General features: G+C 46.6%; 1 protein-coding gene across 2 annotated transcripts in view; it reads right to left on the bottom strand.

The window, feature by feature from the left end:
• Positions 1 to 16,517, bottom strand: part of cd276 (CD276 molecule) — a 231,140-nt gene extending 214,623 nt beyond the window's left edge. For both annotated transcript variants that reach the window (XM_080216223.1, XM_080216225.1), the window contains exon 1: positions 16,241 to 16,517. The gene's annotated coding sequence lies outside the window, so the exon portion shown is untranslated. The remainder of the gene's footprint in view (positions 1 to 16,240) is intronic.
• Positions 16,518 to 16,991: the final 474 nt, after the last annotated feature.

Here is a 16,991-nt window from a genome sequence, read left to right as displayed (position 1 = left end):
TCAGTCATAGTTAGGGTGTAGAGAAAGATCAGCAAAATATAAGGTATGTCCATTCAAACGTGATGGCAGCAAGGAAGAAGCTACTTTTGAGTCGCTTGGTATGTGATCTCAGACTTTTGCATCTTTTTCTCGACGGAAGAAGGTGGAATAGAGAATGTCCGGGGTGTGTGGGGTCCTTGATTATGCTGGCTGCTTTTCCCGAGGCAGCGGCAAGTGTAGACAGAGTCAATGGATGGGAGACTGGTTTGCATGACGGACTGGGCTACATTCACAACCGTTTGTAGTTTCTTGTGGTCTTGGTCAGAACAAGAGTCATACCAAGCTGTGATACATCTGGAAAGGATGCTTTCTATGGCGCATCTGCAAAAATCGGTGAGAGCGGGAGCAGACATGCCAAATTTTCTTAGTGTCCTGAGAAAGTAGAGGCATTGGTGGGCTTTCTAAACTATAGCATCAAGAGATGCCCCTAGTTGTCACACAACAGCCAATCTGTTAAACTAATCTCACAACCTGGATTAGAAGGGAACAGCTGGTTGAATTAATAAATTAAAATTAGTAAATTGAAACATCGGTTTAGGTTGCCGGTAGCACGGTGGTTAGCACTGCTGCCTCACAGCACCACGGACCCGGATTCGATTCCCGGCTTGGGTCACTGTCTGTGTGGAGTCTGCACGTTCTTCGCGTGTCTGCGCGGGTTTCCTCCGGGTATTCCACTTTCCTCCCATGGTCCGAAAGACGTGCTGGGTAGATGCACTGACCCGAACAGGTGGACTGTGGTGACTAGGGGAATTTCACAGTAACTTCACTGCAGTGTTAATATAAGCCTTACTTGTGACTAATAAATAAACTCGAAAACTTTAATTGCTTTGCTTCTACCAATGAGATTTTCCAAAGTGTTTCTTCCACAAATGGGAGCTCTTTTTCAAATAATAGGAGCAGGTAACTGTAAAGATGCCATAGTGCCAGACCACCATAGGCTGCTCTCCCCCCTTTGAGGGGGCAGAACTGACTGGTGGGTTTTAATCTCATGCCTTCAGCAAGGGGCAAAGTTGAGAAGGCAGGGCCCTCATGAATAACCTCAGCTGGTACGGGAATTGAACTCCCACTGTTGGCACCACTCTGCATCACAAACCAGCCATCCAGCCAACAGAGCTAAACCAACCCCAGCAAAGTAAGCATCTAACACCACACGAAACACTCCAATTTAATGGTCTCTAATGGCCAGCTTTGTAAACCGTGGTTAGAAAATGTAATGACTTTTTTACTGGGCTCATTGCAGACACGCTCAGTAAGCGGGGGACGCGGAACAGGTACAAATATCGACTGAGGATATCATAATGAACCATAAATCCAGAGCACGCCATAACGTCACACAAGAGGACGGCAGTAAAACCAGCAGCACATCTTTGAAACCAACCAAGATTGTTAAAAAAAAAACTTGAAACCATTCCTCATCGTTTGTTTCTGATTACTAAACGGCACGGAGGTACCGTGGTCAGCACTGCTGCCTCACAGCGCCGGGGACCCAGGTTCAATTCTGGCCTCAGGTCATTGTCTGTGTGGAGTTTGCACGTTCTCCCCATGTCTGCGTGGGTTTCCTCCAGGTGTTCCAGTTTCCTCCCACAATCAAAAGATGTGCAGGTTAGGTGGATTGGCCGCGCTAAATTGCCCCTTAGTGTTCTGAGATGTATAGATTAGGTGGATTGACCATGTTAAATTGTCCTTTAGTGTCCAAAGATGTGTAAATTAGGTAGAATGACCATGCTAAATTACCCCTTAGTATCCTGAGATGTGCAGGTTAGGTGGATTGGCCATGCTAAATTGCCCCTTAGTATCAGGGGGATTAGCAGGGTAAATACGTGGGGGTACGGGGATAGGGCCTGGATGGATTGTGATTGGTGCAGACTCAATGGGCTGAATGGCCTCCCTCTGCACAGTCAGGATTCTACAATTCTAGAAACAGATTGGGGGAAGATTTAAAACACCTCATATGTGAAAAGTCTGCTGACCACTGTGCCATCCCAGAGACAAACAGTAGGATTTTATGGCCTCGCTCATCCCAAAACTATACAATTCTGCACTCCCCCCCACCCCGAGGTCGACAGACGTTCCCAAGTTCCGCCCCTAGCCCGCTCTGATTACCATAGCGGGTGGGATGGTAAAATTCCTTATCAAATACCAGCCCCCTTCTCATGGTCATCTGTGTACTACCACGGTGACTATGTTTAGCAAATTGGTACAAATGCACCATAAAAACGCTACTTAAAAAATCAGTGCTTTAGTGATTCAGCCAACCTCTCAAACAATCCCACCACAACTGACCATTGGAGTTTATAGCACAGGAGCCTTACGTTTGCTTCTTGTGTTGTTAATCACAAGCTGGAATTTTACCGTCCCTCCCACTGTGGGAATCGGAGCAGGAATGGGAAGGTCTGTTGACTTGGGCAGTATTTTACAGTTTTGAGAAGCGAGACCATGAAATCCCGCTGTTAGCCTCTGAGGTGGCACAGTGGTCAGCAGTGTCAGGGTGTACAGTAATTTACAGCACTCTCATTACCCCTTCGCTTGAAGGGCTAAGCGAGGGTTTCAAATGGGGCTTTGGCTGATCTTTGATCTTGTTCCTTGGTCTGTTGCTCGAGCCTCAGTGAAGCAGGCGCAACAAACCCCGGGGTACAGAACAGGTGAATCAACTCTGGTTCCCACTGAAATGAGCGGGCAGCGTATAGTGTGGCATGGTGGCACTGCTGTCTCATAGTGCCAGGGACCCGGATTCAATTCCTGGCTTGGGTCACTGTCTGTGCGGAGTCTACACGTTCTCCCCATGTCTGTGTGGGTTTCCTCCCACAGTCTGAAAGATAGGTGCATTGGCCGTGCTAAATTCTCCCTCAGTGCACCCAAACAGGCATCGGAGTGTGGCGACTAGGGGAACTTCACAGTAACTTCATTGCAGTGTTAATGTAAGCCTATTTCTGGCTTTAATAAGTGAACGTTAAAGTGAATCATAATCCCCTGTTAACGCCTCCAGGCCACCGCTATGTGATTACGCCTACTTTTACACCTTGCCTTCCCACATTGCAAACTTTGGACACTTTTGAAGTATGTAAACATTACACGGGGACGCAGGTCCAAGGTGACAGGCAGGAGATTTAGTGGGGAATGTGAGGAAAAACCTTTCTTACTCAGAGGGCAGTGACTGTCTGGAATGCGCCGCCTGGGAGAGTGGTGGTGGTGGGCTGCCTCACATCCTTTAAAAAGTACTTGGATGAGCATTTGGCACATCATAACACTCAGGGCTATGGGCCAAGTGCAGGTAAATGGGATTAGGCGGGTGTTTCTTGCAGACCCGATGGGCTGAAGGGCCTCTTTTGCACAGTGCGATTCCAAGTTTCTATTGCTTCTGGGTCACAATTGACACTGCAAAGGGCAGACAGATCTCTGACAGAACTGAATTGGTAACACAGCTAAGCCAAATAGCATTTCAAGGTTCCAATAGGTAAAGTTTTGATTTCTATTATTCATTCGTGGGACATGGGCGTCGCTGGCTGGGCCAGCACTTATTGCCCATCCGTGGTTGCCTGAGGGCAGTTGAGAGTCAACCACATTGCTGTGGACCTGGAGTCTCATGTAGGCCAGACCAGGTAAGGATGGCAGATTTCCTTCCCTAAAGGACATTAGTGAACCAGGGTGGGTTTTTCTGACAATGGCTTTGTGGTCATCAGTAGGTTCTTAATTCCAGATTTTTTTTAAAATCGGATTCAAATTCCATCATCTGTCGTGGCGGGATTCGAACCTGTGTCCTGAACATTAGCTGAGATTCTGGATTAATACCACTAGGCCATCACCTCCCCATTATAAACTTCAATTAACAAATTGTTGCTGTCTCAGCAAAGTTTTCAAAGTTTATTTATTAGTGCCACAACAGGCTTACATTAACACTGCAATAAGTTACTGCAAAAAGAATGCAGTAACTTGGAGTTCACTTGTTCTCTCAACCAAAACAACTGTCCTCACCAGAAAGGGCCTCAGCTAATCTTTTCATCAAAGCTAAATCACAAATTATATGTTTCATCTGCATACCAGTGTAGATTTCTTGATAGTAGGTTGCTTTTCCAAACTCCTTATATAGCAGCCTATTTACACTGGCCACCCACTCTATCAGGTCACCCGGTTACACACAGAGTGCCAACTCACACTCAAAAACTTTCCACCTTGAATCATTCCCGACCTCAAGTGACTGACGCTGCTCAGAGCTGGAGCCAGCAGAGAGAGAAAGCTTCCAGGATCGAACCTCCCTCACAAAAATCAACTCTGGGATAAGCTGCGGTGTGCAGAATGCCTACAGTGCAAAAGGAGGCCATTTAATCCATCAGGTCTACACTGATTCTCTGACAAAGCATCCCATCCATGCCCTATCCCAATAACCCCACCCCTACCCAGGCTCACCCCACTATCCTGCACATCTTTAGGACACTAAGGGACAATTTAGCATGGCCAATCCACTTAACCAGCAAACTTTAGATACTAAGGGACAATTTTGCACGGCCAATACACTTAACCAACAAACTTTAGGTACTAAGGAGCAATTTAGCATGGCCAATCCACCTAACCTGCACATCTTTGGACACTAAGGAGCAATTTAGCATGGCCAATCCACCTAACCTGCACATCTTTCAGACTGTGGGAGGAAACCAGAGCACCCGGAAGAAATGCACATAGACACAGGGGGAACATGCAAAGTCCACACAGACAGTTACCCAAAGATGGAATTGAACCCGGGTCCCTCGTGCTGTGAGGCAACTGAGATAACCACAGTGTCACCCCAAATTTCCACATTGGTTACAATTCAGAGGAGTCCTGAGTACACAATAAACAATGCTCTTCCACATCTTTATATCCTTACGTTAGAGTTTAGAAGAATGAGGGGAGATCTCATTGAGACGTATAAGATGATGAATGGGATGGATAGGATAGAGGTGGAGAGACTCTTCCCGCTCAAAAAAGACAGTAGGACTAGGGGGCACAGCCTCAAGATAAAGGGGAGGCGGTTTAGAACGGAGTTGAGGAGGAACTTCTTCACTCAAAGGGTGGTGAATCTCTGGAATTCTCTGCCCGTTGAAGTGGTGGAGGCTGCCTCGCTAAATATTTTTAAGAAGCGGGTTGATGGGTTCTTGATAAGAGAGGGGATTGAGGGTTATGGGGAGAGGGCGGGAAAGTGGAACTGAGCCACGACAGATCAGCCATGATCTTATTGAATGGCGGGGCAGGCTCGAAGGGCTAGATGGCCTACTCCTGCTCCTATTTCTTATGTTCTTATGTTCTTATGTTCTTATGTCAGTCATCTTTTAATGTTGGAGCTATTCTCCGAATAACACTGACAGGCTGTGGAATTAAATGTTAGTTTGGTTTGACTGATCGGTTAAGTCCACCGTTTGGCCATTTCTCCATGCAGTGATCAGAGGTTTCTGGATGAGACATTAAGGGAGTGATTTTCCCATCCTGCTGCGCTAATTTTGTAACGCAGCGGGCCAGGAAAGTCACGCAATGGGCAACTTGCCGGCTTCTTGCCAGTATTCATGCCCTCGCCAGCTTCTCCCAGCACCAGATTTCCGGCACAGTCTGTTCCATGCAGGAAACCAGCGAGGAGGCAAGGCTAGCATTTAAAATAATGAAAGCCCCACCTCCCCACCGATTCCTGGGCTGGGAGACACTAGTAGGGTGCAAAATTCAGAGAAACCCCACAAATCACCCCACCCCCCCCCCAACATGATTCTCCAGACCCACTGCGCACAGCGGGATGGAAGATCACTCCCTCCGGTCAAACCATTCAGAAGGACACACAAGATCTAATGGCAGTATGTGAAGAGAAGCAAAGAGATCTTCAGAGGAAATCTCTCAACCAACATAAGGCCATCTGAAGCCCAATTAAGCCATCTTTAAACTTATCCTTTCAGGTAATGTGTCACTGACACTTGCTGCCCCTCTCTAACTGCCCTCAATAGGTCATTTCAAAACAGGAAGTAAATGGGGAGGTGGTGGCACAGTGGTATTATCACTGGTAACCCAGAGGCCAGGCTAATGTTCTGGAGACCCAGGTTCAAATCCCAACACGGCAAATGTTGGGTTTTGAATTATGTAAAGAAAATCTGGAATTAAAAGTCTAAGGATGGAACCACGAAACCCGTGTTGTAAAAACCCTATTTACCTGGTCTGGTCTGCATGTGATACCAGACACACAGCAATGTGGTTGACAATGTGGGTGGTACGGTGGCAAATGAGTGGCATGGTGGCACAGCACTGCTGCCTCACAGTGCCAAGGACCCAGATTCAATTCTGACCTTGAGTGACTGTGTCAAGTTTGCACGTTCTTCCCATGTCTGCGTGGGTTTCCTCCGGGTGCTTCGGTTTCCTCCCACAGTCTAAAAACATGCAGGTTAGGTGGATTGGCCATGCCAAATTGCCCCTTAGTGTCCAAAGGTGTGTACGTTAGGTGGATTGGCCACGGTAAATTGCCCCTCAGTGTCCAAAGATGTGCAGGTTAGGGGGATTAGCAGGGAAAATACATGGGGTTACCAGGATAAGGTCCGAGTGGGATGCTCTGTTGGAGAGTCGGTGCAGATTTGATGGATTGATTGGCCTGCTTCTGCGCAGTACGGATTCTACAATTCTTAAATGTCCTTTGAAATGACCTTGTAGGTTCAAGGACAATAAATCATGGCCCCATTGTTTCTATTCTTTCACGGGCCGGACCGAAGTCAAGAGTCACCATATTACTGCAGATTTCCAGTCACATATTAGTGAAACAGGTGAGTTTCTACAACAGTCAACAATGTCACCGGTTTTAATTCCAGATTTTTCATCGAATTTAAATTCCACCAGCTGCCACGGTGGGACTTGAATCCATAACCACAGGGCACGAGCCTGTGCCACTGGATTCCTAGTTGTGACATTGTCACAATGTGACTGTCTTCCCACTTAACTAGACATTGGGCAGCACAGTGGTTAACACTGCTGCTTCACAGCTCCAGGGTCCTGGGTTCGATTCTCGGATCGGGTCACTGTCTGTGTGGAGTTTGCGCATTCTCCTCATGTCTGCGTGGGTTTCCTCCGGGTACTCCGGTTTCCTCTCTCAGTCCAAAGATGTACAGGTTCGGTTGATTGGCTGTGCTAAGAAATTGCCCCTTGGTGTCCAGGGATGCGTAGGTTAGAGGGATAAGTGGGTATGAGATGTGGGGGTAGGGCCTGGGTGGGATTGTGCTCGGTGCAGACTCGATGGGCCGAAGGGCCTCTTTCTGCACTGTAGGGGTTCTATGATTCTATGAACAACAAACTTCACAAGTGCATCTTCAAAAGGGAAGAGTGGGGGAAGTGGGGGGTGGGAATGGAAGCTGGAGTGAGTGTCGGATTTTTGCAGGTCCAATGAGTAAGCAGTTCTGACTTTCCCAAACCTGGGTTATAAAGCTCAAGAAACCCTCAGCACCAAGCAAGTCAAGCTCACTCGTAATCGCTGCTGTGGTTAATGTTTCGAGTGGCACAGTACAAACATTCTCGGCACTCTATATTTATGTTCGCACTGTACTGAGAGACCATTTGAGCATGTGGCACAGCAGATCTAAACAGGACAGACACAGCTCAAACCAACATAGCACATAGGTGTGACCCAGGATTAGTAGCGATGATGTGTTATAGCCCACCCTCTCTGTCTGCCCTCTGAAAAGCTCACCAGCTCAGAGACAAAGTTCATGCAAAGGTCATTTCCACTTTCAGGGATGGGAATGGGTGAAGACAAGAAAGTTTGAAGAGTTAAGGAATTGCGTGCATGTTGCAACGTAAAGCAGCAAAGTCACTGCAGGGTGAGGGGCCGGATAATTATTAATTAGTAATCTGGAGCTGTTTTGCTAGTTGTTAGGCTCCCAAAAACATCAGTGCCACAAAGTTCAATGAATCATCGAATCCCTAAAGTGCAGAAGGAGACCATTCAGCCCATTGGGTTTGCGCCAACAATAATCCCACCTAGGCCCTATCCCCGTAACCTCACTTACTTACACTGTTAATCCCCTGACACTAAAGGGCAAGTTAGCATGGCCAATCAGCTTGACTGGCACATCTTTCGACAGGAGGATGAAACCTATGCAGACATGGGGAGAATGTGCAAACTCCACGTAGACAGTGACCTGAGACCAGAATTGAACTCAGGTTCCTGGCGCTGAGAGGCAGCAGTGCTAACCGCTATGGCATCCCTTTGAGGACCCAACAACAATCCCACCCAGGCCCTATCCTTGTAATCCCACATATTTGCTCTGCCCAGCCCCCAACACTAAGGAACAATTTAGCATGGTCAATCCACCTAACCCGCACATCTTCGGAGTGTGGGAGGAAACCGGAGCACCCGGAGGAAATCCACGCAGACGTGGGGAGAATGTGCAAACTCCACACAGACAGTGACCCAACGCCAGAATCGAAGCCAGGTCTACGGCACTGAGGGGCAGCACTGCCAGCCACTGTGCCCTCATACAGCCCACCAACATGGCAAGAACATGCCGACTCCAAACAGACAGTCACCCAGGGCTGGAATTGAACCTGGGTCCCTGGCGCTGCGAGGCAGCAGTGCTAACCAGTGCGCCACCGTGCCGCCCAACTTTTTAAAGGAATGACTTTGGTGTCGTTGGAGGTAACAGCGAAATATACTGACATAAAATTAAGAGCAAGTATGTAACTAAGCGGCTGCTGAGTAACCCACTGGTACAGCCTCTAAAAAGAGGACCGTCTGAAAATAAAACGGTCAGTACATCACGTGGAACGACATCCTGGGGTTTGGCAACAGTAGTTTTTTTGCAGTCCACCACAGCTGAGATGAGTCAGTCTATTTTTCCAGATACAGCATCTAAAATTAGTCCATGAAATCACTTCCTATCAAGCTGAAACCATGCTGACCAGATAAGATTGAGTGCTGACAGGCACCTTTTGAGTGCAGTAAGAAGTTTCGCAACAACCAGGTTAACGTCCAACAGGTTTATTTGGTAGCACAAACTTTGGGAGCACTGCCCCTTCAGCCTGATGAAGGAGCAGCACTCCGAAAGCTCGTGCTACCAAATAAACCTGTTGGACTTTAACCGGGTGTTGTGAGACTTCTTACTGTGCCCACCCCAGTCCAACGATCACATCATGAGCCTTCAAGTGGTTCAGCGTTCAAGTCTGCACCAGTTTCGCTCTTAAACCTGATGAAAATCTGAGATTAAAACTTCTTCTAAAACCTGTGGGTTCACTATGATTGATAGTGGAGCAGAGGAGTTTCTAAAGGGATGTCAGATAATCACGTGTGAAGGAAAAATGATCTGGCCGTGTGGCCTTCATAGTAAGAAGTTTCACAACACCAGGTTAAAGTCCAACAGGTTTATCTGGTAGTAAATGCCATTAGCTTTCGGACCGCTGCTCCTTCATCAGGTGAGTGGGGAGTTCTGATCACAAACAGGACAAATAAAGGCACACACTCAGTTTACAGAATACTGATTAGAATGCGAGTCTTTACATTCATCAAGTCAAAAAGGTGCAAACCCCAAAAGCTAGTGGTGTTTACTACCAAATAAACCTGTTGGACTTTAACCTGGTGTCGTGAGACTTCTTACTGTGCTTACCCCAGTCCAACGCCGGCATCTCCACCTCATGTGTGGCCTTCTCCAGCCTTTGGAGATCTTCACACTCCTCCATTCTGGTCTCTTGTGCATTCCTGGTTATAATTTAACTCGGAGGACCCGATTTTACCATTGCATTTCCGGCTATGAAAATTTGGTAAAGTCGGGCGTGAGGCGAATAGCACAATCCGTGCCCATACCCCCTTTGACATGGCAATGTCGGCGTTGGACTGGGGTAAATACAGTAAGAAGTGTCACAACACCAGGTTAAAGTCCGACAGGTTTAATCACGAGCTTTCGGAGCGCCGCTCCTTCACCAGATGAGTGGAGGTTAGTTCACAAACACGTCATATATAAGCAAAGGCACAATTGCAAGATAATTAAAGATTGGAATGTGAAGAATATGAAGACTCGCATTCTGACAATTCTTCACATTTCAATCTGTAATTATCTTACAATTGTGTCTGTCTATATAAGCCGTGTTTGTGAACCTCACCTGATGAAGGAGCAGCACTGCAAATGCTTGTGATTCCAAATAAACCCGTTGTGAGACTTCTTACGTATCCCAGTAGATGTGACAACAAATAAAATCAAATCAAACCGCACTCGAGTCAGCAGCATCGAGTCCCAGTAAGATTGTTCAAATTTGGGAGACTTTAGTTTGTAAAAGTCTTTGCAAATTTAAGCGGCAGACCTCAGACAGGAGAAATCATTAGTGCTGGAGCGAAATATTGCCGCCTGGGATAAAATCAACAACCAGCTAATAGAAAACTATAAATCAAAAAGCTTTCTACATTGTATCACTTACTTCCTGAAGCAGACATCTCCATCTCCCACCAAAATCACAGTAACCCGGAAAGGAAACACAGCTCAACAGCGCCACCATTGCAGGTCAGGAACCAGTTTGTGACTAGCTGAGGCAGTGGCCACAAAAGGTACTGCAGCTCAGAACTAAATTGCATTTGCCAGCAGTCATAAGCTCCAGATTGGGAAGCTATTGCTTTTATATTTATTGCTCCCAAGAGCTTATCAATTTCTCAGTTAATTATTTCAATGTAGAGTACAAAACCCTGATTGGGACTCAGGCCCAATGTCAGTAAAATGAGGGAGATAGTTATCAATTTCAGGAAGTGTGATGGAGGACGTACCCCATGAAGTGGAAATGGTCGAGTGCTTTGAGCTTCTAGGTCCCCAGATCACCAACAACTGACCCTCCACGCTGACACTATAGTTAAGAAAGCCCACCAATGCCTCTACTTTCTCATGAAGCTAAGGAAATTCAGCATGTCCACGATGACGCTCATGAATTTTTACAGATGTGTTATTGGAAGCATCCTTTCCAGATGTATCACAGCTTGGTTTGGCTCCTGCTCTGCCCAAGACTGCAAGAAACTGCGAAAGGTTTTGAACGTAGCCCAATCCATCACGCAAATCAGTCTGCCACCCATTGACTCTGTCTACACTTCCCACTGCCTTGGGAAAGCTGTCAGCATAACCAAAGACCCTACGCACCTCGGACGTTCTCTCTTCTGTCAGGAAAATGATACAAGAGGTCATGTACCAACTGACTCAAGAACAGCTTCTTTCCTACTGCCATCAGATTTTTCAATGGATCTCCCTTAAATTGAGCTGATCTTTCTCTACACCCTAGCTATGACTGTAACACTACATTCTGAACTCTTTCGTTTCCTTCTCTATGCTTTGTCTGTAGAGCACGCAAAAACAATACTTTTCACTGTATACATGTGACAATAATAAATCAAATCAAATCATCAGCCAGTGGTTCCACTCTTACCTATTCGGAAAGAAGTTTGTCATGGGAACCAACCATAAACCAGGTGAAGTGACCTGGCACAAACCCCGAACTTGTGCACCCCCAAGTTTGCAACACCTACTGGTCAAAATGCAAGGCTACAAATGTGACTTATGCTTCAAGCTGGATAGCCATTTCTGATTCCCTAACCCACATGGCTAATCCATCAGAAATTGTAGTTATCTCCCTAGATCCCGAGATAAATGTCATGGACTTTTGAAACATGGAAGAGATCCCGCATGTTGACCATTTCAGGACGTCTAAGTGTCATGTGATGCAACGGTAAACACCTAATGATCCTGTACCGTAGCAATTATGGAAGATAGTGATTGGCACATGGGCCAGAGTCGTTCCAAAGACCATTACAGAAATGAACTCGGACACCAGAATTTTCCCATCCCTTCCATTTTCAGAGGGCATAAAATTCTGACAGCGTCAGACAGGGAAGATCCAGCATGTTCCCGATGGTGGGAAAGACCAGAACTAGGGGTCATAGTTTGAGGATAGGGAGTAAACCTTTTAGGACTGAGGTGAGGTGAGGGTGGTGAATGTGTGGAATTCACTACAAACACTAGTTGAGGCCAAAACATTGTCTGATTTCAAGAAATTAGATGTAGTTCTAGGGGCTAAAGGGATTTTGGGATATGGTGGGGGGGGGGAAATCAGGATGTTGAATTTGATGATCAGCAATGATCAGATCAATGGTGGAGCAACTTCGAAGGGCCGAATGGCCTATTCCTGCTTCTAAGTTTGATGCCATGGGAATCATAGCCCGGTGAGGTTGGGGGGAGAGGGGAGTTGGGGAAAAGAATCAAAAGTCTGAGGTCACGTACCAACCAACTCAAGCACAGCTTCTTCCCTGCTGCCGTCAGACTTTTGAATGGACCTACCTCACATTAAGTTGATCTTTCTCTACACCCTAGCTATGACTGTAACACCACATTCTGCACTCTCTCCTTTCCTTCTCTATGACCGATATGCTCGTCTGTACAACGCCCAGGAAACAATACTTTTCACTATGTACTAACTCATGTGCCAAACTAATAAATCAAATCAAAGATATACAAACGGCCAGTACAATTCAGAGACTCATAAACGTGTTGCACATTCAGGCACTCTGGTGGGATTTTCCAGCCACACTCGCCACGAAACTGGAAAAAATCCCACCCGAGGTTGATGGACCTTTGCATGTCTCGCACCCCAACCCACCCCACCCTTCCTGCTACAATTCCCTTGACCGGCGGAATGGGAAAACTCCCATCATGTTAGTTTCCCCTTGATTCTTTAGGGTAACTCTTTGGTTTGGAACAAAGAGGCATGTTGCATTATGATGTGCATACGTACCTTTAAATAGAGCATACAGATGGAGGGGGGAAAACAGGAGAATTTATAATTGAGAACATGGGTGGCACAGTGGTCAGCACTGCTGCCTCACAGCGCCAGGCACCTGAGTTCAGTTCCAAGCTTAGATGACTCTGTCCATAAGACATAGGAGCAGAATGAGGCCACTCAGCCCATCGTGTGTGCTCCATCATTCAATCATGGCTGATGTTTTTCTCATCCCCATAACCCCTTACGCTCCCTTATTAAATGAGAAACCTATCTCTGTCTTAAAGACGCTCAATGACCTGGCCTCCAGAGCCTTCTGCAGCAAACAGTTCCACAGATTCACCACTCTCTGGCTGAAGAAATTACTCCTCATCTTTGTCTGCGTGGAGTTTGCACATTTTCCCCATGTCTGCATGGGTTCTAGCAGGTGCTTCGGTTTCCTCCCACAGTCCAAACATGTGTACGTTAGGTGGATTGGCCATGGTAAACTTGCGGAGTTATGGGGATAGAGCTGGGAAGAGGGCTTGGGTATGCTACTTTATCAGAGAGTCGGTGGAGAGTCGATGGGCCGAATGGCCTGCTTTACACTGTACAGATTCTGTGATTCTCTTCTATGAGAACTGGGAAATGGCAGAGAAAATAAACTTTTATGTTGGAAATATCTTCATGGAAGAAGGGACAGAAAATCTCCCAGAAAATGCGGTTAGAATAGATAGATGCTCAATGACCAGCACAGAGACAATGTTCTGTAAAACTCTATGAATAGGTGACCAAAGAACCTGTGTAACTGAGGAACTAGAAGAAATTGGTCTAAATAAAGAGGTAATACTTGAAATTACTGGATTGAAGGTTGATAAACCGTGGTCCAGATGAGCTTCATTGTGGAAGCAACAGCAGGGATAGGCAACTAATGACCTCAGAATAAATTATCATTCTGGGCACATGAGCCCTTGGTACATAATAAAAAATATATATTGGGTCAGAACAAGTTCATGTTCAGTTGTGCCTTTTTTTTACCCCATTCTTAAAGTTACAAAACCAAGGCTCAGAGTGGACCCAAATCCATCTCCTTGCTTGCTCCAAAAATCCACACACTGTCTGCCCCTCTTCCGCGGCTACATTCATGGCCAGGTGTCCCTGGAGAGGGAGCATGCAGTGTCCACAGGCGCAGCTGGCGCCTTCCACGCCCATTGGGCACCGCAGGGGCTGGGGTGCATTACTGACCCTAATAATCACATTTTAATTTGTCGTTTCTCAAGTTTCCTTTGCACTTTGATTTTGTTCGGGCTGTTCCCCTTCCTGTAGGGGAGCTGCCCCTTTTACTTTGTCCTGATTTAACTTGAGTTTGTTTATTTGGTTTGGCCTTAAAAGAGGCCAAAAATTTAAACTGAATCCATTTCCTGCTCCCCACTAGACAGACAAGACTCCAAAGACATGCAGATTAGGTGGATTTGAGATATTAAAGAGTTAATGTCCATTGTAAAGGGCAGGATAAACTATTGGGCTTGCAAGAACGGCAGAGAAACGGCGCATGGGAACAAACTGACAAAACAAGATAACTACAGGCTCCAGTTTGCTGGGCACGGCTGGGGTGTGTGTGTAGCCAAGTACATGACAATGTTCTCTTTTGCACTAACAGATAGCGTATCTTAAAGACGTTATGCTTATGTTCTGATGGGTGAGGGTCGTTACTAGTAAATGCGTTCTTCCTTATGTAACTACTTCCCTTTGCTATTCGTTTTTGATTGAATCGGATGATGTGTGCTTAAGCCTTGTTTGAAATCACATCTACTTGATACAAACTGTATAAAAAAGGGTTCAGCTTTGTTACTCCGGGGCACTTCTTGCTAACTGACTTCCAGCACTGAGTGGAAGGTGAGTAGCAAAGCTTAGCCAGCCCACAGGTGTAGGACAAATAAAGAACTTTGATTCTGACAATGCTTGGTGTTTGCCTTTGTATCAAGGACAGAAGAGTCTCGTGAAAAACGAACACAATAGATTGGCCATGCTAAGTTGCCCATGAGTGCCCCAAGATGGGCAGGTTAGGTGAATTAGCCAAAGGGGTTACAGGGATAGGGCAAGGGAGAGCGCCTAGGTAAGATACTCTGTCAGAGGGTCAGTGCAGACCTGAGTTAAGGGGAGAATATTGAGGAAAGAAGAACCATTCTTTTTTTAAACACAAGGAATGCCTTTGTTGGAGACTCATGGAAAATCCAGATTCCAAACATTCATCTTTGTCAGAGAGTCAATGGGCCAAACAACCTCTTCTGGACTGCAGAGTTCACATTGAATCTACCTCAACCCTCCGACAGAGTATCCTACCCTTCAGTACCGTAGGGATCACAACAATGCAGAAGGAGACCATTCAGCCCATCACGTCTGCCTCAACCCGCTGACAGGCTATCCTACCCAGGCCCTCTCCCCACTCTATTCCTGCAACCCCACACATTTACCATGACTAAGCCACCTAATCTGCACATCTTGGGACACTAATGGGCAATTTAGCATGGCTAATCCACCGAACCTGCACATCTTTGGACTGTGGGAGGAAACCAGAGCAGGTGGAGGAAACCCACACAGACATGGGGAGAATGTACAGTCACCTGAGGCCAGAATCGAACCCGGGTTCCTGGCACTGTGAGGCAGCAGTGCTAACCACTGCACCACCCCAAATCATGCTATGATTCTACGAAAGCTCCAAGAAAAGACACTGCACCCCATCTTGGGCTTGGTCAGACCCTTGACATAGCCCTCAACCCCCAGTCAAATCAGCTTACTGGCACACATGCTGTCTTGACTGAAGCAGAAGTGATATCTATTTGGAGGGTGAACTCTTTAGAATCACAGAGTCCCTAAAGTGCAGAAGGAGGCCTTTTTGGCCCCTCGAGTCTGCACCGACCACAATTCCACCTAGGCCCTATCCCCAGAATCCCACATATTCACCCTAGCTAGTCCCCCTGACAATAAGGGGCAATTTAGCATGGTCAATCTAATCTACACATCTTTTGGAGTGTGGGAGGAAACCGGAGCACCCGGAGGAAACCCACACAGACACGGGGAGTACATGCAAACTCCACACAGACAGTGACCCAAGGCCGGAATTGAACCCGGGTCCCCGCTGTCCCTGGCAGCAATGCTAACCACTGTGCCATCGGGCCGCTCCAGCAAGAATTAATTTACTCCAGCAAGAATTAATGACTTGAGAACAGGGAGAGAGTTTGGAAAGAAAAAGTGGCAGAGGATTTTTTTTTAAAATTTCAACAAATTATCATTCGACTCTTCTGGGAGGAAATGGGTAACATTGCTTTAAGAGTCTGTGTATGACTGTGCAAGGACTTGTTAAAACTCAGATCAGCAGCAGCCCTGATAATTGCAAACTTCCCGCTTTTTCTGCTCCTAAACCAGTCCCACATTTCTTTCAAGAAGGGGGTTACAGTTCCATTGCAGACAAAAGGCTAAACGTACTCACCAAGCTACCAGGACAGGAGGCAAAGAGAATCTCGGTTCCAGCTTCTTGGCACCCACCCAAAACACCAGTTGGATTCTTAAGGGCTCGGCTACACTCAGTCTTGTCCCTCTTCTTTGGTGTAAAGGTACAATACACATACACAGAGGGATGGGGGAGGTGTGGGATCAGTAATAAGTGCAAGAAGCGTGAGTCAGCGACTACAGAAGTCGGATAGAGCCCCCCTTTTTGTCCCGCTGATGTCACCACACTGTGCTGAGTTCCTGTTCATTGGTTGTATGAGTGTGTGCAGTAACCAGTCTGAGCGGAGTTTCCCTGAGCAAAGGGGATGGTTTTGTCAGTATCACACACTCCCTCTGTCTGTCCTCTCTGTCCATTTCAAACGCCCTGCCCGCCTCCACTCCACAACACATCCCGCCTTACCCTTCCCCCCTTTCTCTCTCTTTTTATATAAATGCACTCGAATCCCTTGTACATAATGATTTGCTTGTCCTCTGATGAGTGGCGACGGGAAAGGGAAGCTTAACTTCTTTTTTAACAAGGAGCCGCTTGTGGGATTTCACTAACTCCCCATCCTAGTTTTCTGTGCAGTAGGAAGGGAGGATCAGTTCATTCCCTTTCTCTCACCCAGGTTAAAAATTCACAGAATCCGCCCTTTTTTTCTACAAAAATCCACCCACTGTCGGATTAATCTGACTTCTGTAATGCTTCCAATCCAAACCAGATTCTATTTTACATATCAGTAGCTTCTCCC

The sequence above is a fragment of the Carcharhinus amblyrhynchos genome, chromosome 32 (genome assembly GCF_965287045.1).
Source record: "Carcharhinus amblyrhynchos chromosome 32, sCarAmb.v2.hapA, whole genome shotgun sequence".
In the NCBI taxonomy this organism is placed as follows: Eukaryota; Metazoa; Chordata; class Chondrichthyes; order Carcharhiniformes; family Carcharhinidae; genus Carcharhinus; species Carcharhinus amblyrhynchos.
The sequence above is the reverse complement of the archived record's forward strand: the minus strand, read 5'-3'. Positions and strand labels throughout refer to the sequence as shown.